Here is a 27,895-nt window from a genome sequence, read left to right on the forward strand (position 1 = left end):
TGTAATGGGTGTCTGCTAGTTTAAATTGGTTATAAACTAAAATTTTAGTAAAGAGAAAAAATGATAATATCAAATTAAAGTTCTATTTAATTTTAAAAAATGACAAATATCAGTATTTTATGATATTTAACAATGAGTCAATTGATTTACGAATTAAACAAAAAATTACTAGAGCTGAAAATTAATAAATGATAATAGCCTTAGGGTTTTTTTTCTTTTCGATCGGAAGATGATAGCCTAGATTAACAAAAGTGATTTTTTTTTAAACAATCCTTTATTGCAATGGTGATGTAAACATCCTGAAAATTTTTCAGGGATAAAAAATGGGCTATTGACCGTAAATTATGTCTGATTAGGAAGCTTTGACCCAATTAAAAAATTAATTTGATATGATTTTTGGTTTAATTTTATTTTTTTTTCAAAAAAATAAAAAAAGTCAAAAGGTCCCAAAAAAAATTAAAACAAAAAGGGAAATTGATTTTGGCTTGATTCATTCAAGACCAAATCTTGTAAAAGGGGAACTTATAACAAAATCATGGAATCACAATAAAATCCTTTACCGATTTGATTTGTTGCCAAATTGGAGAGGGATTAAATCCCTAAAAGACACAGAAAATCACACAAAGAAATCAGAGAATGAGGATAGGCATGCAATTAATAAAAGCTTTTAAGGTTTTTCAAGTTTCTGGAAGTTATTTTTTTTTTAGGAAAGAGTTTTTTGGGTTTAATTTTTTTAGCTTTAAGAATTTTTTATTTTGATTTCTTAGTTTAAATTTTGGAATTTTGGTTTGAGGAAATAGCTCCTGGTTCTGAAAGTTTGATGATGGACTATAGTTTGATTTCTGGGTTTGGGGCTTGAATTTATGGGTTTTTCTCAGTTTGATTGAATTTTTCGATGGTTGGCCAATGAAGGTTGACGATGGCGTGCAACAGCGGCATGGCGGAGTTTAATCGAGATGAGAAAAAATCGGGTTCTGTTCTTGATGTTCATCATTTTCTAGACAGGAAGGAGAGGAATCAAAAGCTAGAGAGAGAAAAAACCAAAGCCTTTTTAGAAAATTGAAAATTTTTCATCTTTTATATTGCATACATCGTTTTGAAGACTCCTAACCTGCGTGTGACCTGACAGCCCGTGTGAAGATTTACACTCTAAACTCGATCCAGATTTTTTTTTTATTTTTTGATTTTTGATTTTTTATTTTGATTTTGATTTTATTTTGATTTTATTAATTTTATTTTTTTTTATTCTCTTATTTTTAGTATTTAATTTTTGCATAATATATTTTACATGATTGTATGACTATATTTAATTATCTGATTATCAACATATTTATTTGGAGATGTTAACCTCCATGAACATTTTTAAAGTAAAAAAATTATCTTAAATTACTATCAAATTATTTGAGTAATTTTAAGATCAAGTTTTAATAATTAAATTATTTGATAAATTATGAAAATATTTTAAGGCTTAGATAACTTGAAATCAAACTAATACCGTCTTTTAAATGGATGTTATGATCATGCCATAACCTTTTTCATGTGTAATTATATTATTGAATTTAAATTTTGATTTTGTAAATTAGAATTTACTTTTTAAATATACCCAAATCAAATTTAGAATTTTTTTAAAAAATATAACAGATTCAATTAGGTGATCAGTCACACTTAAATAAAAAAAAAAATTAATGACTTCTAAGTCTATGTTTAACGATAAATCTATATATTATAACAAGTGAAAAAAAAAAGGTAATATTATAACTTTACATATAACTTCCATGTGCATATAACTATTAAATCAACTTGGCTAAAAAAGTAGTTTATAGTTGTAACTAAAAGATTAACATTTTAATATAGTAAAGCTAGATATGTTTTTACAATTGATTAATGATAAATTATGTAATAGCTTTCCAATACATACAATTATATATAATGTAGTTTTTTTAAATTAATTCTTATATTTATGTTGAAAAGAAAAAGATTTGCTCACAACTCCCGTGTAAAAAGTGAAAAGAAAAAAACTCTCCCACTCTAAATTCAAAAGTTGTTTTTTAGTCATAAATCATAATTTAAAAATAAAAAAATGTTATAGACGTTAAAATTTAAATTTTAAACTTAATGGATGTTATATCTTAAAGCTTCAACAATATTAACCAATAAATTTTCAATAGAATCTGAACAAATTTCAAGAGTTCATCCTATCCCCCTCTTCCCCAAAATAATTAAGTACAATTAAATAAATCAAGCTCTTCCTCGGTGTATTAGTTAATTGAATTCTCTACACGACAGTTTATTCATTTGGTGTCAAATTAAGGATGGCATTTTGATAAGCCAAGTCATCGGGACAGACGGCGTTAACTTTTACGGTCTTTAGCATGTCTCGTGGATTATAGTGATCCTAATAAAAGAATTTTGACAATATTTTTCCCGAGCATTTGACAAATTAACCAACAACAACAACAACTTGCCGTATAATATTAAATGATGCAACTCATAAATATTTATTAAATAAAGAGTTATTTACTTTTATTTTATAATTATAATTTGAAAATATAATAATAACACATATTTAAAAACTATGTATTCACATAGAAGACACTTGATCATGTTCTAGTGTGTGTGTGTATATAAAACCAAAGTAGATTTTACTTTGGTGATCCCACTCATACTTGTGTTTCGTCAAAATGAAGGAAACCAAAGAAACGAAGTAGCTCAAGAAAGTAATTGGGACAGAAAAGAAATTAATGAAAGAGTTTTTCTTTTTTTGTTCATCCCTCGCATTTGTTATGTACTATAAGTGATGAAAAATGAAAGAAAAGGAAATAAATAAAAGGTTAAAACTATGAATCATAAAATTATTGAATTTAATAAAATAAAAAAAATCTTTCCACTAGTGAAAGGACTGAATTTTTTAGGAGAATGCAAAGAAGAAAAGTCAAATCCATATTTTCTTCGTACAAAACAAATTGGAAAAAAAAAAAAAAAGAGCGCGCGTTCCTTGCGCCCCGCTCCTAGCTTTCTTCCACGCCTACCAGACACGATGTAAAGAATGAAGTTTCTATCGGTTGTCCTTAACATTTATATCTCTGGTCTGGAGTAACATTCCCCTTGATTATTTAGTAAAAACTAGGAAGGTGCCTACAAATACAGCATTAATCACTACAACAGAAAGGACAGCCTAACGAGCAGTTGGCTTCTAAAACATAAGGTTTTGCTTGGAGATCAAAGAAAAGGAAAACGTGGATTGAATTAAGGGTCATGGTGTTTATATAGTGTGATTTTCTTAATTTTTGTGGCTCTAGAAAAATGAAAGTTATGATATTTTGATAAAATATTAAAATTTTAATTTTAATTATTAAGATTTAGTTTTTTATAATCTCAAAATATATATGTAAATATATATTATATATATAATCAGTTATCTCTTCATACATTAATTATCCCAAAAAATTATCTCTTTATATGTGAATTAGCCCGAAGCCAAAGCCAAGACCTTGACCTTTCCCTTACAGGTAACGTCCATGCGTGGGCAGCATAATGACTGGATCGATATATGAAATCAGGCGTCATCTTTTCAATGAATCATTTGGATATTTCAATTTTCCAAAACTTATCCAAGATTTGGTAATCCATTACATTAATGACGCATTCTTTCGCTTTCCATGTACCAAAAGTAAAACAAAAAGACAAAAGCTACAGGAAAAAGGAAAGCATCGCTATTTACACGCTTTATTGTCAAAAGAAAAAAGCAAAAAAAAAAAAGTGCCTAGAGAAAAATAGTATATACAGTGAAGAAAACATTAATTATAAACAAGTTAAAAGAATATTATTATTGGCTTACTCTCTCTCTCTCTCTCTCTCTCTCTCTCTCTCTCTATATATATATATATATATATAAACGTGTTATTGACTTGAACATGTCAACTGTCAAAGCTGGAAGTTTGACGTAAAATTTGTCAACTATTAGCATCAATACCAAAATTTTTAAAATTTGATGAAAATAATCGAACTTGACAAATCTTGATTACTCGACAAGAAGTTTCTCTATATATATGTGGCACAGTTTGATAAAAAAAAAAATCACGAAAAATCCAAACAATGGGGAGCTCCTCTATCTCTAGTGCTGCTGTATGTGCTCTACTTGCAGCCTATTTAATGTTGTGGATGAGTTCATGGCCTCCGTAGGTAGACGCAAGAATTCCTGAGTTTTCCGCAATCAAAGGTACTGCAAACCTCTTCACAATTTTGGTTTCAGTTATTATATTTCAGAGAATAGAGTCGTTTTTCTTTTGATGCAAATGAAAGTGTCTAGGGATTTGAATTACGCAAAGAGATGGAGCCAACTCTCTTCTGTTCTGTAAACTGATCTGATCTGTACTCATCAACCAATATTCCTATTCCAAAACCCAACTTATGAGGCTTGCTAGCAATTTCAAACTCTAACTACCTAAATATTTTTTTTAAATCTTAAATTCGCTTGATATATGACAGTACTCTTAAAGATTATTGTATAAATCAATTGGTTTAAGTTTCACGTTATTTTTTACATTATATTATATATATTGCATAAGTAGTAATACATTTGGCTCGGTGTTCCCAAATGACAGAAAATTTGGTTCGTCTTAGTTTAGACCGTCGAAGTGCAAAGGAAGATCCCCATCGAACGTGAAAAGTCCAGCTCAAGCTCAAAGGCAGGTGCAATTCGCACCAAATTCACCCATACCGTCCGAATAGTCCAAATCCACCCAGACGAGCATAGGAAATGCATCTTCCTTCTGCCTGCATTTTAATAATTAAGTGTTTGGTTTTTTTTTTTTTTTTTCTTGTTGTAATCAAGTTGGTTAAATGTACTTATAGTCCAGGTACTTTTGTTCTCTGTCATTCTAGTCTAATGACCAGTTTTGATATTCGCAAACCTTGTGGTTATTTAAGCTTTATTTGATAAATACTTTTACTTTTTAATTTTGTTATTTGTCTCTAGTTTTAATTTATTCAAATTTCCTTTTTTTTTTTGTTCATTCTTTTTTGTAAAAATTAAAAAAAAAATGTAACCTTAATAAAATATTTTCTTTTGATTAAGAAAAAAAAGTTTGTTACCTGTCAAGATTTATTTTTATAAATAATTAATCAAGACTCATGATGTGAGATAAAAGAGAACAATTAATAATAACCCTTGCACTTCAGTGGATACAATAGATAGATAATTAAAAGTTAATGAGGCTTTGATTTAATAATAAAGAGGAGATTTTAGAATTTTGAAGTTTTAAATTCAAATTTTATTATATATGAATTTGATGTTTAATTATGTTTTAATTTATTAGTTGATTATTAAGGTTTTATTTTCCAAAATTTATTCTTTGCAACATTGTTTTTCAAATTTCAATCCTATTGGTAAGGTCTTTATATTCTAAAATTTATTTTTAAAATTTCAACCTTATAATATGTTAGTAAGGTTTTTATAATTTATTTTTAAAAAATAAAGAAATAACTAAATAAAATAAAAGACAGAAAGTATACCAAAAAAAAGTTTTTGGCTTGGCGGCTCACTGAATCTGGCTCGACTCTAGAAACAAAAATCAGCTCCCGGCTCGGCTTGCTGGCTCAGCAGAAAACGACTTAAAACTGAAGGCTGGAGCGGGTCAAGACCGGGTTGGGTCTTTCAGATGGAGCAACGCACGGATATGTCATGAGATCTGTTCCCCAGAATGGCACCGTTTGGGTTATGTATAAAACCCATTTATTCTTTGTTTTTCTTTCATTCTCAATCTTTTCTTCTTTATCTAGGAATTAGAAAGTTCTTTGCCTCTCTCTCTAAACTCTGGCAACCAAACACCCAGAAACTGACAAGGGTCGCCGCTGCACATCGCCATCGAGCACCGCACGCTGCCGCCATTATTGCTTCAAAATTTCACACGATCTCGTCTTAGCTTTCTCTGTCACGTGCTTTAAATAGTTTTTTCCAAAACAGTTTGGATTATCGTGGATCTGAGTTCGAAGTTAAGATTTTATCCCTTCTTCCCGCCGTTCCGATGGTCGCCGCTTCAAGGTATATTCTTGAACTTGTCCTCAGTCACCTTCTCACAAATTTTGGAGACCCTAATCTTCCTGGAAGTGGGTTAAACCAACCCCCCCCCCCCCCCCAAAACAAAGAAGAAAAAACTCCGTTCTTTTTTTTTTTTTGTTTCTGATCTCTTTGGTTTCTGACTTTGCTTCATTTCTTCTTTGAATTAGCGTTGACAGTGTTGGGAGCGGCTGAATGGGTCTCGGCAATGGCATGGAAGGTGGTTCAGTGATGATAGTATTGTTGTTTGTTTGTTGTTTTGATTGCGTGTGTCTTGGTTGAGTTAGTGGCTGGGTCTCGGTTGTGGGTTGTTTTGCTGGAAATTGTAAAATCTCGTGTTGGGTTTGTTGTTGATAATTGAGGCCTGCTGGGAATTGGGTTTCGCTTTCTGGAAATTGATTTAATTTGGGACTCTGATTGCTGAATGGTTGTTTGGGGAAATTAAAGGTGGTTGAACGGTGATGGTGGGATTATTTTCTATATATCGCTTTGGGGTCTGATTGCTGGCAGTTGGGTGCTGTAGGTTTCGATCAAGATCGATTGTGGTGTTTTTTGAGATTGTTTTAGTGCAGGTGGGAATGTGAGTGACTGGTTCTGGCAAGTTTGGCTGATGGATTTTGAGGCGGAAACTAGGCTGATGGGAATAGGGACGATTGTAGGCTTTATGGTTCTGGCAATGTATCTGTGAATGGTGGTATTTTGTTTCCGTCCCGTTCCGGTTAATTGAGGCTGTTTAAATAGAGAGGCTGAGCCAATTGATTGAAAACTAGATGAAGTTTAACTCTCTTAGAGATGATAATCCCATAACTTCATCTTGGAAAAGAGATTAATCTAATCTCAATTTCTATCAAAAGCATGATTTATCTCTCTGATAATTTTTTAAAATTTTTTTATTATTACATTTTTTGTGAAGTTTCTGATCTCCAAATGAAAAGGAATAAAATAAAAATTAAAGATAGAAACAAAGTGAAAAAGGACAAAGTTAATGTTGGGTTTGTAACCCAAATCAAATCAAGGCCTAATAAGACAATCAAGGCTCAAAAGAAATTTAAGAATCCAAAATATACGAAAAACTTTAAAAGGCCCACAAAACAGGGTGTCTAAAATGTTAATACTAATTTAACTAGATGACATTTCCATAATAATTATGGAAAAGTTTTCACAAATAAATAACTATTGATCAAATTTATGCATAGATATTGTTTATATTTTTTTTTCTTCTCGTATTGTTAATCTTCTTATATTAAGCTCTATCTTGATATGATAAAATAACTTCAAACAATATTAAAATAAAATGTCATGCAGTGAAAAATTAAATTATTTTTTTATGTGAATTTAGCAAGAATTCAACAAATAAAGTTAACAAATAAATCATCAAATTATAAGCACAAGGATAAAAGTAATTTTACGTGAAAATTTTCTCTAAAATAATGAGTAAAATCTACGGACAGTAATAAATAATTTTCACCATCAAAATAATAAGAATACAAAGTTTTCTTTAACTAAAAATAGAGGTATATAACCACAATATTTTTAGATTAAACAATCTTGGTAAAGAAATAATTTTGCAAGAAAAAATTAAAGAAATCTCATTAAATTTAAGAATTAACAAATACTCATAAAATCAATAGGTAAAAAATTTAAAACTTGATTTTTACCATTCAAATTGAAAAATAATTAATTACAAATATAATGATAAAATTTCAGCTCAATCAAACTATAGATTAATGGAATTATACAAATCCCTCTTTTTCTTTTTCTTTTTTTATTTTGCCACTACACCACTTGTCTCTTTTCAGCCATATAATGTTATTATATAAGCGTTGAAAACTTTATAACCAAGAATGAAAGGATTAAAAAATCTTTGATGAATGGGTTTAGGTATTAAGTTACTTCCACACGAAAGAAACCAAGCCAACATACATAACCATTTTCAATTTGCAATTAACTTTTAAAATCAGTTAATAAATTATTAGAGTTGGTGCTAAAAAATTATTAATTTAAAAGAGTTTGTGTGTAATATCCTTTTTTAAGATAATGATTTAAGGATAAATTAAAACCTTTAAAAGAAGCTTACAAACTTGACCCTTATGAACCTCGGGATCAAAATTTTTGGAATATAGAATCAGTTATCGAGTCTAATATGTCATAAATATTTTGATTTTTTACTATTTATCCAAGTGTGGTAATCATATAACAATTTACAAGCATGAATGCACATATTCTATCCCTCCATTAAGTAAAAAGAAGAAGAAACAAAAACAAAAACATAGACAAAAGACTCATGACTTGGAATTATTTTTTCTTAGAAATTATTTGATATACTGAAGTGAATTTTTTTTAACTTCATAAACAGATTTAAAATTGTTACACATGTTTCACTTCTTTTTTAAATTAATTTTTTTAAAATATATAAGGGATATATGTCACAATTTTAATTCTGTTTGTAGAATTAAAAAATTTTACTATCAGTATATTTAATAATTTTTTATATATAAATATAGATATATATAATGGATGTGAAAAAAATGATTAATGTTGTTTACATTGAATATTTAAACATTGATTTAGATTAGAATATGTAACGTTTTATATTTTTTGAACTGGGAGAAAGGAGAATTGAATCTAACTTTGTTGAATAAATGATATGCGTACTTATATTGAATCAAATATTCAGATGCATTAAAATGAAAAATTAAACTTATGATATTCACAATTTTTTTGGGTCAAGCATATGATATTTCTTACACTCCTTTTGATAAGAAGGAAAAAAAAAATCTAATTTAATGATTTGATTGCTCAATTGTTTAATAAGCGACTATTAAATTGGAATGATACTTTTCTTTTTGCTTCTAATAAGGCAATAAAAATAAGATTTTGTTTCAAAATAATGCAATCCTATAAAAAAAAATACATATCCTAACAAGATCAAATACACCTAAGTGACCAGAGTAAACGATAGAACCAATAGGTAAGGATAAAAAGGTAAACACTTGGTCTGCAACTTCAGAAGTCCCCATTGCACCGTTCAAAACAAAGATTTGGGGGTGAAGTAGTCCTGTTTCAAAAAAGAAAAAAAAACTGATATGTCGTACTTTAAGTTTAACTAGGAATTGCAACTTCAAAAATTCCAAATAGCAAATTTCATTCGAACTTCTTAGGTATTGTTAAATTTTAAGTTTCATTGAATGTTAAGCAAGGAATGGGGCTGTTGAGACTGAATATGAGGAGATTAATCTCCCTTGATTGATTGGGCTCTTGTGCTCTCCAAGAGGAACAGTGAGGACTGTCTGCAGCGCAAACCTTTGACTACCAATTTAGCATCTTCTGACGACTATAGGCCTCCTAGTTGTCCCTTATACCATCAGCAGCACGACTCCTTTATAATTCTTTATAACTTATAAAAATTTTTCCTTTTTAAACAATCAAATTATAACGTCTGAAATTTGAATATTAATTCTTATGATGAGAGAATTATACTTCTATACAATCAAATTATTATGGGATATTTTGTAATTTTGTTTTCACTAGTATATATTTTTAATTTTACTTTCATAATTATATTAGACTATATATATATTGATTATTTTCATAGTCTTGAAATTAAAGACAAAATTTCTAATTTCATCACTGATTTCATAATTTTTTTTTATGAAGGTCCTAATTTAGAAATAAAAGAAAAATTTACACATGCTAAGATTTAATATTTTAATTTATTGGATGTTACTTCTTAAGTCTTCAAAAATATTAACCAAAAAAATTCCAGTAGAATCTGAACAAATTTCAAGAGTTCGTCCAGTCCTACTTTTCCCCAAAATAATTAAGTACAAATAAATAAATAAATAAATCAAGCTCTTCCTTTATGTATTAGTTAATTAAATTCTCTACACGATAGTTTATTCCACGCAACAATTTTTTCTATCGTTATTGATAAAATCGACCTTTTTTTTCTCATTTGGGCATAGTTAGTGTCAAATTAAGGATGGAATTTTGATTTTTGACTACGTATATTAATAACCCAAGTCATTGAAAGAGATGGTATTAACTTTTGCAGTCTTTAGCGTGTTCCATGTCTAGATCCAACCAAAGTATTTTGACAATATTTTGACAATATTTTTTCCCAAGCATTTGACAAATTAACCAAAGTGGATTTTACTTTCGTAATCCCACTGATACATGCGTTGAATCAAAATGAAGGAAACGAAAGAAAACGATGTAGCTGAAGAAAGTAATTGGGATGGAAAAGAAATTAATAAATTAGTTTTTCTTTTTTTGTTCATCCCACGTATTCGTTACGTACTACAAGTAATGAAAAATGAAAGAAAAGGTAATGAGTAAAAGGTTAAACTATGAATTATAAAATTATTGAATTTAATAACATCAAAAAAATTTTCTTTCCACTTGTGAAAGGACTGAATTTTTTAGAGAATAGAAAGAAGAAAAGGCAAATCCATATTTCATCGTAAAACAAGTTGGAAAAAAAACGAAAAAAAAGAGGACGCGTTCGTTCCGCCCCTCTCCTAGCTTTCTTGCATACCTACCAGTCACGATGTGAAGAATGAAGTTTCCATCAGTTTTCCTTAACGTTTATATCTCTGGTCTGGAGTGACATTCCCTTAATTGTTTAGTAAAAACTAAGAAGGTGCCTACAAATACAACATTGATCACTACAACAGAAAGGACAGCCTAACAAGCAGTCGGCTTCTAAAACATAAAGTTTCGTTGGAAGTCAAGGGAAAGGAAAACGTGGATTAAATTAAGGGTCAATGGGTCATGGTGTTTAGACAGTGTGATTTTCCTAATTTTAGTGGCTCTAGAAAAATGTAAGTTATGATATTTTGATAAAATATTAAAATTTTAATTTTAATTATTAAGTTTTAATTTATGAAAACCTCAAATCTTATATATATAATCAATTATCTCTTTATACGTGAATAATCCCGAAGAATTATCTCTTTATATGTGAATTAACACGAAAAATCCAACAACAGCCAAAGCCAATACTTTGACCTTCCATTACAGGTAACATCCATGACTTCCTCTGCGTGGGCAGCATAATGACTAGATCCAACCAAAGCTTTGTTTTGATATAGATAAGAAATAAGACGTCACCTTTTCAATGAGTGATTTCAATATTTCAATTTTCCAACGCCTATCCAAGATTTGGTAATTAAGAAAATTTATTTGATATATTACCCATAGAGTTTCTTAATTTCATAAAATATTATTAAAACGATAATACATATCTTTTAGTATATATTTAAAATAATAAAAAAAGTTTATTAAAAAAATAAGTAAGATATATGTTATTATTTTAATCTGATTTATAAAATAAAAAAAATTTCACTATCAATATATCAAATAATTTTTCAATAATCAATTACATTAACACTCTTTCTGTACCAAAAGTAAAACAAAAATACAAAAACTAGAGCTGAAAAGGAAAGCATTTCTCTATACACTATTTACAAGCGTTATTGTCAAAAGAAAAAAAAAACCGAAAAAAAAAAGTTTCCCAAGAAAAATAGTATATACAGTGAAGAAAATATTAATTATAAACACAGTAAACGAATATTATTATTGGCTTACTATAATACATATGAGAAAAATCTATTTACATTAATGTAATATTTATATTTTTTAATTTTTGGAGCAAAATTAATAAATTTAAAAATATTATTTTGACTCTAATGAGTAGTAAATTTAATTTTAATCCAAAGATTCAAAAAGATATTTTTTTAAAGAATTATATTAATATAAGTGAATCCCTATTATATATATATATATATTATTTACTTGGACATTTCGAAGCTGAAAGTTTGACGAATTTATCAACTATCAGCATCAATACCAAAATTCTCTATATATGCGACACATTTTGATAAAAAAAAAAAGGAGAAAAATCAAAACAATGGGGAGTTTCGCTAGTGCTGCTGTGTGTGCTCTGCTTGCAGCCTCTTTAATGTTGTGGATGAGTTCATGGACTGCGTGGGTAGAGGCAAGAATTCCTGAGTTTTCAGCAATCCAAGGTACTGCAAACCTCTTACTTGATTTAATCGAATAGAGATTCCTTTTTCTTTTGATACAAATGAAAGATTCTAGGGAAAAGAGAGGTTCTGTTCCATAAACTGACCTGTACTCGTCAACCAATATTCCTTCTCCAAAACCCAAATTATAAGGCTTGTTAGCAATTTCAAACTCTAAATACTACTACACATAAATGGATTTTTCACTTTATATATTTTTTTGCCGCGTTTAAAGAAACACGGCAAGCTTTTACTATTTGAAAATGATAACAACGTTTTAAGAGTATGCGCCGCTAATAAGACGTTAACAAGTGCCACTATTTTATAACAAAATATCTCCATAGAAGATTATAAGCAGAGCTCTGAAGTCTTTCAAATACCCAAACCGACATAAAATTTGTTACCCTCTGTGTTGTACTTTGTACGTGTTATCTTTTGAATTACATAAAGTTTAAAAAATTATTTTAATATGGTTTATACTAAAATTTTAATTTTTTATGATAAATTAAAACTTTTTTTTTTATCTTTCCTTTTTTTTTCATCCTCTCAATCGAGCAAACAAGGGTTAACATCTTTAGGCCTCTATCAACTCCAAATATTAGTAGGAAACTAATTTTTAATAATAGGCTATCCATTTTATGTCTAATGTTACGTTTCTCTATATAAATATATGTATACATATATATATATATATTAATATTGCATGCGTGCTAAAGTGTTTTGCCTGGTGTTCCCCATGACAGAAAATTTGGTTCGTTTAAGTTTAGCCCGTCGAAGTGCAAAAGAAGCTCCCCCATCGAACGTGAAAAGTCCAAGTCAAGCTCCAATCAAGCACCAATTTGACCCAATCGGTGGATGATCCAAATAGTCCAAATCCACCCAGACCGGCATAGGAAATGCATCTTCCTTCTGCCTGCATTTTAATAATTAAGTTTTTTTTTTTTCTTGCTAAAGTGTTTTCCTCATTGTAATCAAGCTGGTTATATGTACTTATAGTCCTTGTATTTTTTGTATATTTGATGCATAAAATTATGATAAAATAAAATAAGATAAAGTAATATTATGAATAGAATTATATTAAATAATATCATCATAACTTGTATTTGATGTATGTAAAGATTATGATAAAATAATTTTATTTATTAGTATAATTTTAAGAATATAATATATAAGTTCAATCTAATAGATTAAAAATAATTATCTTCACTTCGGGAAGACTGTATCATCTTATGTCAATAAAATGATTAATCTTTATCATTTATATAAACTAAATATAATGTAAAATGATTATAATTCTATCTTTTATATCATCTTATGTACTAAATATTGTCTTTTTTCTGTCATTCTAGTCTAATGAATAGTTTTGTTATTTGTAAACCTTGTGGTTATTTAGGCTTTATTTGATAAATAAATTTTTGTTATTTGTCTTTAGTTTTTATTCAATTTTCATTTATTTATTTATTTATTTTGCAAAAAAAAAGGATCCTTAATAACAAATTTTCTTTTGATTGGGAAAAAAAAAAAAGAGTTGGTTATATATCAAGATTATTATTTACAACCAATTAATCAGGACTTGCAAGACAAAAGGGAACAATTAATAATAACCATTGCACTTTAGTGGATAAAATAAATAGATAATTAAAAGTCAATGAGACATTAATTTAGTAGTAAAAAGGGAGTTTTAAGATTCTAAAATTTTAAATTCAAGTTTTATTGTGTGATTTAATTATTTAATTATGTTTTAATTTGTTAGTTGATTATTTAGTAATATACTATAAACGAATGTAATAATTAATTATGATGATAATTTATCTTATGTTTATAATTTCATAAAAAATAATTAATTAATCAATTCATTTTCCTATTACTAGGTATTACACTTATATTTTTTTATAAATCGTGTTATAAAAATATATAAAATTTTAAATAATGTTAATCCTAATTTAACTGAATAGACAATTCCATAATTGTGGAAAATTTTTCACAATTAAATAACTATTGATCAAAGTTATGCATAAATATTGTTTTTACTTTGTTTTTCTTCCCCTCTTGTTAATCTTTTCATTAAAACTCTACCTAACCATTGATTTTGATTTTCAATTTTTTTATTAAATTCCATATGTTGAGAAACCTTGCAAACTTGACACTTAAGAATATGGTGATCTAAATTTTTGAAACATATTCTATCAGTTATTGAGTCAAATCTGCCATAAATATTGTGATATTTTGCCACATATCCAAGTGTGGTAATCATTTCACAATTTACAAGCATCAATCCCCATATTCTATCCCTCCATTAAGTTAAAAGAAGAAAAAAACAAAAACACATATATTCTCTCTCTAAACTAGTTGCATTTATTATTATAAAAAAATAGAATTACATGCATGAGTCAGTCAAATATATTATTGACGAAAAACATGCATTACATATACAGGAGGACTCATGACTTGGAATTTTCTTTTTCTTAGAAAGAGGACCGATGACTTGGACGTGTATATATTTATTTGTATTTCAAAGGTGAAAAAGTTTGAAACCTGCCAACTTCATCAGAAAGGGTTAAAGCGGACTTGAAAAAAGTGTTTAACGCTCTCGGCAAGGTGAAAGGACTTCATAACTCAAAGAATGAGTTGAAATAAAAAGAGCAATTATTGTTAACTTTATTTAACAAATAGGTTATATTGATAAATAATCTTTCCTCTCAAAATAATTATCCTCTATTAATTTTTTTAGTAAAAAAAACTCAACTTTAACCTATATTTTTTAAATATTATATTAAATTCAAATTTTAAAAAATTTGAAACTTAAAGTTTACAAATCTTATTTTTATAATTTTATTAAAAATAATGATCAAGGTTGAGTTAGTTTGATAAAAAAAATGTCAATAATAGACAATAATTTTGTGACGAAGAGAGTATTTATTTTAAAATTTTATATTTGTTAGCTTTACTTATTAATGAAGTAATATTATATGATTTATTAACGATATATAATATATATATATACTAATAATATATCAAATATAAATTTAATATATTAAATTGATAAATATTTATTTTTAAAGATCTTATATTTTTTAACTTTACTCATTAAAAAATGATACTCTATAATTCATTAATGATATATAAAATATAAAACACCTATACTACATTAAATACAATGAACTTGAACATAGAGTACTACCTAAGACTTCGTTGGTTTGTTGAAATTGACTTTCAAAAATTATTTTTTAAAAAATATTTTACATTTTTTAAAAAAGTAGAGATTTTTTATTATTGGGATAAGTTAATAAAAAATATTTTTTATAGTTTGGTTTTTTTTGAAAAATCTATTTCTTTTTCAAATAATATTAATATAACTATTAAAATATTAAAAAATTATTATTAAATAATATTAAAATTATTTATTACTAAAATTAGTAATATTCAAGAATAATTATATTTTAATAATAATATTTAATATAAAAATATTATATTAATATAAAAATAATTAAAACAAAATCATTTATTATTTATATTAATATTTTAAAATATTAAAAATAGTATGACTATTCTTAAAATATTATTTTTATTAATATTAAAATAGAAATATTTATTATTAAAATATTTATATTTTATATTGAAAGTATCTATTATTAAATCATAACAAATTTTATTTATTTATATTTATTATTAAAATAGTAATATAAATACCTTAATAAATAAATATATAAATTTATATATTTTAAAACAAAAATAATAAGAAATTATTTAAAATAATTATATTCAAAAAATAATATTATTATATTATTAACATTAATTATTAAAATAATAAAAATTATTATATATGTTATTATTTATTATTAAAATAAATAATACTATTTATTATTGAAATACTAAAATATTTATGTTTAATAACATAAAAAATAAAAATATTTAAAATTGAAATATGAAAAGACTTTTAATGTTAATTTTTAATTTTTTAATTAAAATTAAATTTTATTTATTTATTTATATAATAATATTGTAAGTCAAATCAAATCAAGTTATATATTAAAATATTATGTTCAAAGTCTTACTTGAGTAAAATTATAAAAATATTAAATATTAAAAGATTTTTAATATTAATATTTTAATTTTTAAGTAAAATTAAATAAAAATATTATTTATTAATATAATAATTTTGGGTAAGGTCAAATTAAGTTTGAACTTTAAAAAATCATGTATTAGGTACAACTTGAGTAAAATTATGCCTAAACACATTAATAAGTAGTTCTATTTATAAATAGTTTTTTTTTTGTTAAAAAAAAGGGTAAGACAATTTCTAAAAAAATTACCTTATTTTTGATTGATCAGTAAGTTATTTTTCATTGACCAATTAGTCTTCTACCAAATAAACACCTAAAAATGTAGAAATTATATTCCAAAAATAGCCTAAATTTACATTGAGACCTTGAAAGATGAGAAATGTGTAGCAAGAGTATGATTTTTTTTGCATTTTCCCCTTATTTTTAATCAGTTAAGATGTGCTAATTCATGCTAAAAGTTGACCTAAAAATTGCATAAAAGGTTTAAATTTTTTGTGTAGACATCCCAATTTGTCTGGGGTTATAACTGTTTGTTTTTTTTTTTAATTTTAAAAAATGAAAAAAATTAAGAAAGTTTGGGGTGATTAAGTTTATCTGGGATTATTATTTTTTTTGATTATAAAGTTAGGGTTGAAATCAACGTATGAAGTTTAAACTAAAAAGAAGTTGAAACTCTTTTTGGTTTAAGGATCTCATAATTTAAACCATATAAATACCCTATCAGATTCAGCACAAAAGAGAACAGAAAAAATAGAGAGATATACACAACAAAAAACAGAAAGAGAGAATCAAAAAAATTAAGAGTTTTTTCATATAGTCTTTTCTAGTGTTTTGAATTTATATTATTAAGATTTTTTTTTGAAAATTCTGTGTTAGAGAAAGGAGTTGAGAAAAAACACCAAAGGGAGATATTCAACAAAAAGTTTTGGCAGCAAAATTTTTGAAAGTTTCGAAGAAACAAGATAGAAGACAAGGTAATTTCTTTTTTTTTTCCCTTTTTTATTTGTATATTTATTTATGTTACTTAGTTGTTTCTCTTTGTTCTTTATTTAAAATAAATTTTTATAATAAATTATCAATCCTACCAAATGATTGGAGGATTCTTTCTTTTTTTTTTTAATTATGAATTCTATCAAATTATTGAAGAATTTTATAATAGATTTTAATAAAAAAATAAAATAAATTTTTAATCCTACCAAACAATTGGAGGATTCAGATTTTTATTACATCTTATTAAACTATTGACGGATTTAATGACTGCTATTTTTTTAAAATTTTTTCTTAAAAATATTTTCAACAAAAAATTCCACTAAACGATTGGGGGATATGTACTGATATAAAATTTTATCAAACGATTAGATGATTTTATTGTTTAACTTCAAAAGAATGATTTTTTAAAAAATATGTTAATAAATCTAACGATAGAACTTCTTCAAAGTGGGATGAGTCATTATAAATACTCTTAAGATGAAAAAATTATCTTAAATTGCTACCAAATTATTAGAGTAATTTTAAGAACAATTTTTAATATTAAATTTATTAGGTAAATTACAAACACATTTTAAGGCTTAAATAATATAAAATCAAATTAGTATTATCATTTTACGGGTATTGTAAGAGTGTTATAATTTTTCTCATAAATAATCGTACTCTCGGATTTAGTCTTGATTTTATAAACATAAAATTTATCTTTTAAATATACTTAAGTTAAGCTCGAGATTTATTTTTAAAAAAAGACAAATTTAGTTAAATTACTAATCACACCTTAACAAAAAAAAGATTAGTGACGACTCCTAAAATCAGATCTAACTATAGGTCTATGAATATATATACTATGACACTTTGCCATGAGATAGACGATCGAGAGGTTTATCTCTGTATATATGTATTCTGAGCATGGCTTTGATTAAACCATTAATTGGAACTAAAAAAAATGAAGAGGTCTTCCAAGAATAATACACTTGTGTTTACTCTGCTTCTGGCCTGTTTAGTTATGTCGATGATGAGTTCTGGGTCTCTGTTAGTTGAAGCCAGAATTCCTCACTTCTCGGCTATGCAAGGTACCAACAACCAGCCTTGTATTTCAACTTCGTTTTGTCATCGGCTCCATTTTTTATTCATTATTATTGCATAGAAAAAGCTGTTAGTCCTTAAACCTTTCTAATTTTGTAAAATAATCTACTAAAAATTACATACTCTTACATGCAATTGAACTCAAATTCAAATGTAAAACAACTTAATTTTAAAAAATTTATAAAGTAAAAGAGTTTGTTGCAAGTATCCCATCACTACATTAAATAAATGATTAATGTTTTAATTCATTCTCTCGATCTACAGTAAATTGCATAATTAGTTCTTTATTTTTTTGTAATATTTTGTTTTCATCAATGACTTAGAATTATTTATTTTTCATCCGCGACGTTTTCAATTTCTTTCAAATCCATTCACCTATCACTATTCGGGTAGAATTTTGATGGAATATTAAAAAAAAATTGCCAACTAATGCTTTGATAGGCATACACATGGCAAGTTCCATCCAAAATTTAGCGATCTGATGATATTGTAGACGAACAAATCGAATTTTTCAAGCTGCGGATTAATTTTACGAAAGCATCACGAACTAATTATGAAATTTACACCTCCCACGAGAAGAGTTGTTAAGTGTTAATTATAATTTAATTACGGATCCGTGTCCAATTCATGGGAAGATGCTAATGAGAGGCATAATTATTTATAATTTTTTTATATTAAAAGATTGTAATCTGAGAATTAAAAAAAAAACTTAAAAATGTTGAGATTCGAAGTCATAACCTAATCAAATGGCTGAATATATTAATTGAATTGAATTCTAAATTCTAATTACCTATAATTCTTTCTGATCTTATGATTTATGTCATTCTAATTTTGGCATTTTACATAACAGGAAGTCTTTACACAGGTACTCTACACCGTCGAAGTCTGAAGCCACTTCTTCCTGGTTGGACTTCCCCAAATCCCAATACTAGATATATTCAATCTCTAGATTTTATAACGTAATGGTTTGAAAACTCAATAATTAAATATAAAAATTTAAAACCGAAAAAAATAAAAAATTATTATCAATCTTTATTAAGATGTAATTGCTACCCAAAAATTTTATCTCTTTAACAAAATAATAAAACAAGTTTAAAATTTACTAAAAAGATAGTTTTTGATCTATGAAATTAGGATTGATTTGGAAGTTGGTTATGCATGAAAAAAAATTAACATTCCAACAACCTTTATAAAAATTTATTTTTATTTCAGATTTAATAATAATTCCCCTCTTTTTTAATAAAGAAAATCAATTAAAAATCATTATTTAGTAATATTATGAAAATTTTTATATTAAAAAAATATCTTATAATTTTTCAATATCTAGACAGAATCTAAAGATAATCATTTCCGTTTAAGATTCATCACAAAATTCCTTTAAGAGTAAAATTATTATTCTTTACAAATAATAATTGTTTGACTCTCTAACATTTAGGTACAATATAAAATATTATCTTTCACATAATACTATCTTAATTTTATTATTTTTTAAATTAATTTTTCAAAAAAACTTTTTATATAGTAAAAATGAAGAATAACATAATTATCATAAACATTAATAATTAAAATAAATATATATGCATAATGAGTGCAAACATTAATCTAAAAATCATATATATGCAAATGATGATAAATGATGATGATAACAAATTTAATATCAGATTCTTAAATATAAAAAGATCACATAAACTCTCTAACATCTAAATAGAATTTATGTACGATTATTTATATTATAATTTATTTTTATTTTTATTATTTTAAATTACGAAATTATATGAAAATTTTGTATGAAATAAAATTTTTTAAATACCCTTATCATCTATGTGACATTTGAAAATAGACTATTTAAAGTTTTAAAATTTAGAATGATTTTGGAATTTTGGATAGATTTAAGGTTTCAAGATTTTATTTAGACTTCACTTAGAGTTTCAAATTTCACTCAAAATTTAGTTTCATTTTAGGATTTCATTTTGGGATTCTATTTTGGGGTTTTATTTTAAGGTTCTACTTATTTACAAACTTTTTTAAAAATTTTTAATATTTAAGTAAAATTTCAGAATAAGCTCGTTTTTCATAATTTTTCTAAAAAATAAATTTTTTATTTTTATTATTCTTATTTATTAATATTTTTTATTTTTATTTTTAATTTAATAATTCTCCAATATCTAGGCAAAAATATTATTTTTTAAAATGTGATTTTTAATTCCCTCCAATATTTATGTAAGGATTTCAAAATCTTTCTTATTATTTTCTATTATTATTTTTTAGGAATTTTTAATGCAAATAACTATTAAAATGCATAAATATGATCAAAGATAACATAAGCATGCCAATTAAAAAAACTAATACATATATAACATCATTAATCAATCCAGATCAAACATAAATTAAAATGATCATATATTGGTTACAACAATAATAACTAATAATAATAACAATAATGCAAAAAGCCATTTATTCATATGATCCAAGTTTTTTATTATTATTTGTATTATTTATTGTTTTTATCTATTAAAAAAAAAAACCTTTTTGACCCTTTTTAACTTATGTCCTAATTCGATTCCATAAGTGAGAAAGCAAAACCCAAAGTAAAACAAGCAGCCCCTTCCCGCCATCCTAATTTACTCCATCAAAAGCCAAGAAAACTAAACAACGCTACTGGCTTGAAGTACCAAAACTTGGAAATGAAAGCATGACCGATTCATCTTAAACTAAAGCAGAGTTTCGATTTTCCTTTCCCCTCCCATGTACGACAATTATAAAAAAATAACCAATAACCATGAAAAGATTCAAGGTTTTCCTTAACATAACCAACATGCAGAGGAGATATAACAAGCAAGAACCGAATTGCTTCTGTAAAATCACACATGCAATAAAAGCAAACCTAACATCCATGAAGAGTTGAAACCTCAAGCTTCTATAGACCAATAAAACAGTATATATCATACATATCACATGCAAAGGATAGAACAATATGCATGGAAAACAGATTAGCAAGCGCGACAGTTCACCTCTTCCACTTTCGCTTTTGGTCTTCTTTTCTTTCTTTAACTTTTATTTTTATTTTTATTTCTGCTTGTTTCTTCTTCCAATTTTGTATTTGAACCTTCTTCCTTCGACTGCTACTGGTTCATTTCAGCCGCTGCTCACGTCTACTATTGTCTGCTACTGTCTGCCCTTTTGGTTGTTTCTTTTCCATTCTTTGTCCTGTTTTTTTTTTTTTTTTTAAGTTTATTTCCACGCCCAGTTTTCCTTTTTCTGTTACTAACTTCGCTACTGGTTTTCTGTCACTTCTTTTTTTCTCTTCTTTGTTCCCGCTCCCCTGGTGCGTTTCTGCGCGCCTGCTTCCTTTTTTGTTTTTGTTTTCTGTTTTTTTTTTGCCTACTGCTTCTTCCTTTTCTTTTCTCCCCTCCGCCTGCTGCCACCCTTCTCACGAAAGCCTCCCTCTTCTCCTCTCCATTGTTTCTCTTTTCTTTTCGTTCGTTTCTACTTCTCTTTTTTCTGCTGCCTCTTTCCATTTTTTTGGTCTTTTCTTTTCTAGTTTTTCAATGCCAGCTGCTTTGTTATTATTATTATTATTATTATTATTATTATTATTATTATTATTTTGCTTCCTCTCTTCCTTTTTCTCTTCATTATATCCTGTTCTTTCCTTTTCCTGTTCAGTTTGTTTTGCTACTCTTGCTCATGAGCTTCAGATTTTTTTTGTGGTTGCCGATTTTTCCTCTTTCTAGCAAAAAGCTTTTCCTTCCTTCTTCTCTTTTCTGTTTGCTACTCCTTTCTGCCGAATGCCTGCTGCCAGTTTTTACTTTTGGTCTTTTTTTTTGTGTTCTTCTCGTCTTATTTTTTCTCCTGCAGGCATTCCTAGTCTGGTTCCTCTTTTTGTTTTCTGCTTCTTCTTTTTTTCACATTTTCTGTGTCCATTTTTTCTTTTTCCCGGCAAAAGCTCCCCTCTTCCTCCTAAGTAACCAGCCACCTATCTTATTTTGTAACTGTTCATCACCTCACGATCAGCTCTTCAGTTTTTTTTAACTGTTTTTCTTTGCACGTCCCATTTTCCTCTTCAAGCCTTTTTTTTTCACGTAATGCATGGTCTCCATGCAGTATTCTTTTCACATCATCATCCATTGGGTGGGCTTCCATTTACATGCAAAGAAATAAGGCCCAATGGGCCTTTATTTGTGGCTATATCTTGGGCCTTTAACAAGAGCCCAATATTTTTTAGCCTAAGTTCTATTTTGGGCCTGCTTCATTTGTTCTCCTCTTTTTTGTTTTGAGCCTTTAAATTTTTTTTTTGACAAGCCTTTTGTTGTTTTGGCTTTTTATTTACAAATATTTAAAAATTTATTATTTATTTATTTTTATAACATTTTTACATTTTTTATTTTTTTTTAATTTTAAAATTTTTGTTATATTTTTTCTTAGTGGCCAACATGGCATCGATGAGTTTTAAGGACAAATCTTTTATCGATTTTTTATTCTAGATTTTTTATTAAGTTATTTAAACATTCTACAATAGGCTTCTTTATAGGATTTACTTTGAACTTCAAACTAAAGCATTTAAAAATAGACCATTAATGGGCTTGAAAAATAAAAATGAGGTTCAATTGAAAAAATGAGCTTAAACAAAAATGATAAAATATCCTAAAAAATTAAATGTTTATATATATATATATATATATATCAGTTCACAACTAAAATGTACATTTTTATCTATAACTCATAAGCACTATCTGAAAATCTATCTTGAATTTACATTACTTAATCTTGAGGTTGCATCTTCAATTAATAATTTATTTAGAATTCACATTTTTCATTAATAATTTATCTTTTTTGGGATCAAATTAAACAAATTACGAATATCAATTATCCCTTTAATTCAATAAAATGGACATAGATTGTGGAATATGCAAATTAACTCTTTTGATCATACTAACGTCATGTTATATATATATATATATATATATATATATATATATATGATACGATATGCATGCATACCTCATGAAAAAATGGGTACAATCACATGCACCTCCTATAACAATTAGTAATTGAATAAGAGCTAAGACAATTATTAAAGCCTCTATAGGAAAATTCTAGCCAGTAACTATCAAAGGGAGAAATCAGCAGAGTCGGTCTCCTTTGCATTTTTGTCCCTCTGTTTTTAATCAGTCAACACTCGGCACACGCTAATGGTGAACGCTGATCTAAAAATTCGACGAGGGTTTAAAATTCTTAGACAATATTGAACAGATGAGAGGTTTCTTTCTTTATATACTCATCTTGGCATTGATCAAGCCATGAACTATTGTAACTAAAGTACTAAACAATGAACAAGTCTTCCAAAAATAATGCAGTTGCATTTTCTATGCTTATTGGCCTGTATAGTTTTATCAATGGCGAGTTGAGGGTCTCTGCTTGTAAAACTAACTAAGTTGGCGCGTTTGATCCTATCCACTCTCATGGACTGGAGAGCCACATTTTATTTTTAGCATCCAACGCTTGGGATTGCAGCAGCATTGAAACTTCCAACACACCTTTATGACTCACAAACCGCATCTATATTCTACATTAAACTCGACAATTCCGTTATTTAATTGTCCAAAAATAACAAAATTGAAAGTATAGAAGCAAACTTCAATAAACTTAAAGTACAATTAATGGATAAATTCAATATTAAATTATAGTTTAGTGGCAATTTTCAATCTAATTAATCTCAAAAAATAATGGATTAAATAAAATCTTTCTTATCTTCATTAATTGTTTGACTAGTTCTTTAAGACCAAAAGTCAAATATATGATTTCTACTTTTTCTTAATTGTACAGTAACACTCAAATTTCTTTCGAAATTGGTCAATTTCAAATTTATCTTGAATTAATACATATGTCACAAAAAAATTTTAAAATTTCAATGGGATCAATTTATAATTTATCCTAAAGTAATAGACTTATTATTAAACAGTTTTAAATTTCAATGGATCAAGTGAACTACAAATTATACTCTAGAATCTAGATATGCACCTGCTTGATGTTGTCAGGACACATTCATTAATGGTGGATGTCATATGAATGATGATTAAAGTTGTATTGAAAAGTAATTGACATAAAAATAATGGAGAGACTGTGAGATCTGAATTTGTACGTGTGATTATTTAGTCGCGGTTTGATTGTTTTTAAATCGAATTATTTAAAATTAAATTAATTAAATTATTTTATTTTATTTTTGTTAATTAAATTAAATTTATTGATTTCAAAAATTATCAGACCTAATTTAATTTAATTAATTCAATTAATTTTTTGTTAAATGAATGATAAATATATTTAAGTTAAATTATATTTAAATTTATAATTTCTCATATTTTAAATAAATTAAATAAAATTATCTTATAAAATATTCAAATACTAAAATATTATGCTAAAAGGTAATAACTTATAAAATAAAATGATCTATTTAACATATTTTTTATTTTATATTTAGATTATATTATATTTTAATTAAAATTTTGATTAATTCATTTAATTTGATTTTCAAATCAAATTAACCAAAAATCAAAATTCTTCTTAAATCATTTTAATTAATCAAAATTAATTCAATAATTAATCGATTAATAAAATTAAATCAATTTAGTTAATTAATTTGATTAAAATCAAATTGTAAACGCTTTATAAACCCGTGGTGACCAAAGGTTGGATCTAATATATCTGGTCTCAATAATTGTCAGAAAAGTAATTACCATATATATATAACCAATTAATGTTTGTTCATGTTCTGCTAATCAACAATTTTCCCAACGAGACGAGTGTGGTACCTATATTTCTTTCTACTCTGGATTTCGTTATGTCCTAATTTTGACTCTGAATATAAAAGGAAGTTTGAAGAATAGCATACACCGTTGAAGTTGAAGCCATTGTTAGGTCAAATGGTCTCGATCTAATCATATCAGCAAAAATAAAATTAAAAATTAATCAATCACATATATAAAAATAATAATTTAATGTGATTTGATCCAATTAACTTATGTTTATGGATGAGAAAACAAGATCCACTAGTTTTAAAAAATTACAAACATACAATCAAATTATCAACCTCACTCAATAATCAATATTTATAAGATCCTTTTAATTTTTTCTAGTCCTATGGAGTATTCTCAATCTAAACAAACACATATTCATATGTACCCGTTCATCATACCCATATAAATCTTTTCAATCTCCTCTAGTCTACTCCTATATACTATACCCATATAGACATTCTCAGTCTCATTTAGTCCACTCACAAATATACAAACATACACATTTATAAGACGTAAATCTCGAGTAGTCTTATAAGGTGTCTATCTCATTAAATCCTACAACTTTTTTACATCTTTTTCTCATATATAATCCTGTAGAGACTTTACCTATTTATAACCATATAAACTTGCCTATTAAGAATCTTTTTCTTTTTAAAATTCTTCTTCTGTAAGTCAAACTTGCCTATTAAGAATCATTTTCCTTTCAAAAATCTTCTTTTGTAAATTTTCTTGTCTATCACGCAATATCTAACCAATCCTAAATAAATTTGTTATAAGATTTGAGTCATTATTCTCAACAATTTCTACGTTGATTCAAATTCTATCAAATCATCTATTTTTATACTAGACATGCTTGGTTTTACCTGTAATAGAAGTCTCATAATCATCTTCTCTTGTGTGTCTTTATACTTAATGTAAATCGATCTTTAAAACATGAACTCGAACTCTTCTCTTGAATTGAGCTCATTTGGGCTTACATCTTCCCGTTTCTTGAACCTCTAACTATTTTTACGTCTTGAACCTTTAGCTTTAATACTTCTTGTTGGGCCAAATGGCTCAAATATAATCATACCAGTGAAAGTGAAATCAAATAATTAATCAATCACACACAAGAGATAACAATTTAACGTAGCTTGATCCAACTGACCTACGTCCATAGATAAGAAAACAAGATCCACTAGTTGTAGAAAATTACAAACATACAATCAAATCATCAACCTCACTCAACAATTAATACTCATAAGACCCTCTCAATCTCTTCTAGTTCTATGAAGTATTTTTAATCCAAACAAATATATACTCATATGTATCCATTCATCATACCTATATAGACCCTCTCAATATCCTTTAGTTCACTCTTATATACCATACTTATATGAACCTTCTCAGTTTCTTTTAGTTTACTAACAAATATACAAACATACACATTCATAAGACATAAATTTTCAGTAATCTTATGAAGTGTCTATCCCATAAAATCTTACAATTCTCTTACATTTTTTCTCATATCTAATTTTGTATAAATTTCATTTATTTATAACTATACAAGCTTACTTATTAAAAATCTATTTTCTCTTAAAATTTTTCTTTTGTAAGTCAAACTTGCCTACTAAATTTTTTTTTTTAAATTCTTCTTTTATAAATTTTATTATCTATCAAATAATATCTAATCAATCTCAAATAAATCTATTATAAAATTTGAAGTATTATTCTCAACAGTCACTTCCTCCAACCGATAGGAATTCCCCAGATCCCAACGGAAGATTTGGTCAACTCCCAAGAACTGGCAAACCTGCAAATTAAAACAGCCTTGCCTACACTTGTTTTCTACCAAATTGCTTTGCCATTTGAATTGATATGTTTGAAGGATGACAGTTGGTCATTTTATTGATGTAGTACTAACGGATATGATCGTAAATTTGATGGATAAAGGCCTTTCTTTTTCTTTTTTTTTTGTCATCCTGTCAATCAAGCTAACAAGGGTTAACATCTTTACGCCTCTGTCAACTCTAAACATTAGTAGGAAACTAATTTCTAAAAATAGGCTATCCATTTTATGCGTCTAATGTTACGTTTTTCCTTATATATGTAAATATATATATTTATATATATTGCCTAAATGCTAAAGTGTTTTGTTTGGTGTTCCTAATGACAAAAAAATTGGTTCGTTTAAGTTTAGCCGGTCGAAGGGCAAAAGAAAATGCCCCATCGACCGTGAAAAGTCCAGGTCAAGCTCCAATCCAACACCAAATTCACCCATTGGTGGATGGTCCAAATAGTCCAAATCCACCCAGACAAGCATGGGAAATGCATCATCCTTCTAACTGCATTTTAATAACTAGGTATTTGTTTTCTTTTCTTGTTAAAATGTTTTCCCTATTGTAATCAAGTTGTTTATAGGTACCTGTAGTCCATGAAATTTTTTGTGGATTTGATTCACAAAATTATGTAAAGATAAAATAATATGATATTATGAATAAAGTTATATTAAATAATATTTTTTTTAATTTATATTTGATATGTGAAAAGATTATAATAAAATAATTTTATTTATTGATCAATATTATTTTTTTTAAAATTTATATAATTTAAATTATTGATGTAATTTTTTAAGAAATAATAAGATATGTAAGTTCAATCTTATAAATTAAAAATAATTTTTTTTATTTTGAGAGAACTAAATAATCTTATATAAAAAAATGATTAATCTTCTTTTTAATATTATCATTATTTTTAAATATAAATCAAATATGAAATAAAATAATTATAATTCTATATTATCTATCGTCTTATATATTAACTATTGGTATTTTTTTTTTTTTTTTGCTATTTCAGTGCCTGATTTGATATTTGTAAACCTTGTGGTTATTTAGGCTTTAT

At 26.5% G+C, this 27,895-nt stretch overlaps 2 long non-coding RNA genes across 2 annotated transcripts; both read left to right on the top strand.

Annotated features, from left to right (window-relative positions):
• Window positions 1-4,031: 4,031 nt before the first annotated feature.
• Window positions 4,032-4,959, top strand: LOC149512868 (uncharacterized). Its single transcript, XR_016331562.1, has 2 exons — window positions 4,032-4,219; window positions 4,605-4,959. It is a non-coding gene; the product is annotated as an uncharacterized LOC149512868 (long non-coding RNA).
• A 566-nt stretch (window positions 4,960-5,525) lies between these two features.
• On the top strand, window positions 5,526-6,957 carry LOC149512869 (uncharacterized). Its single transcript, XR_016331399.1, has 2 exons — window positions 5,526-6,043; window positions 6,229-6,957. It is a non-coding gene; the product is annotated as an uncharacterized LOC149512869 (long non-coding RNA).
• Window positions 6,958-27,895: the final 20,938 nt, after the last annotated feature.

Source organism: Durio zibethinus, chromosome 21 (genome assembly GCF_047325235.1).
Source record: "Durio zibethinus cultivar Kanyao isolate XHJ-2024 chromosome 21, ASM4732523v1, whole genome shotgun sequence".
Lineage (NCBI taxonomy): Eukaryota > Viridiplantae > Streptophyta > Magnoliopsida > Malvales > Malvaceae > Durio > Durio zibethinus.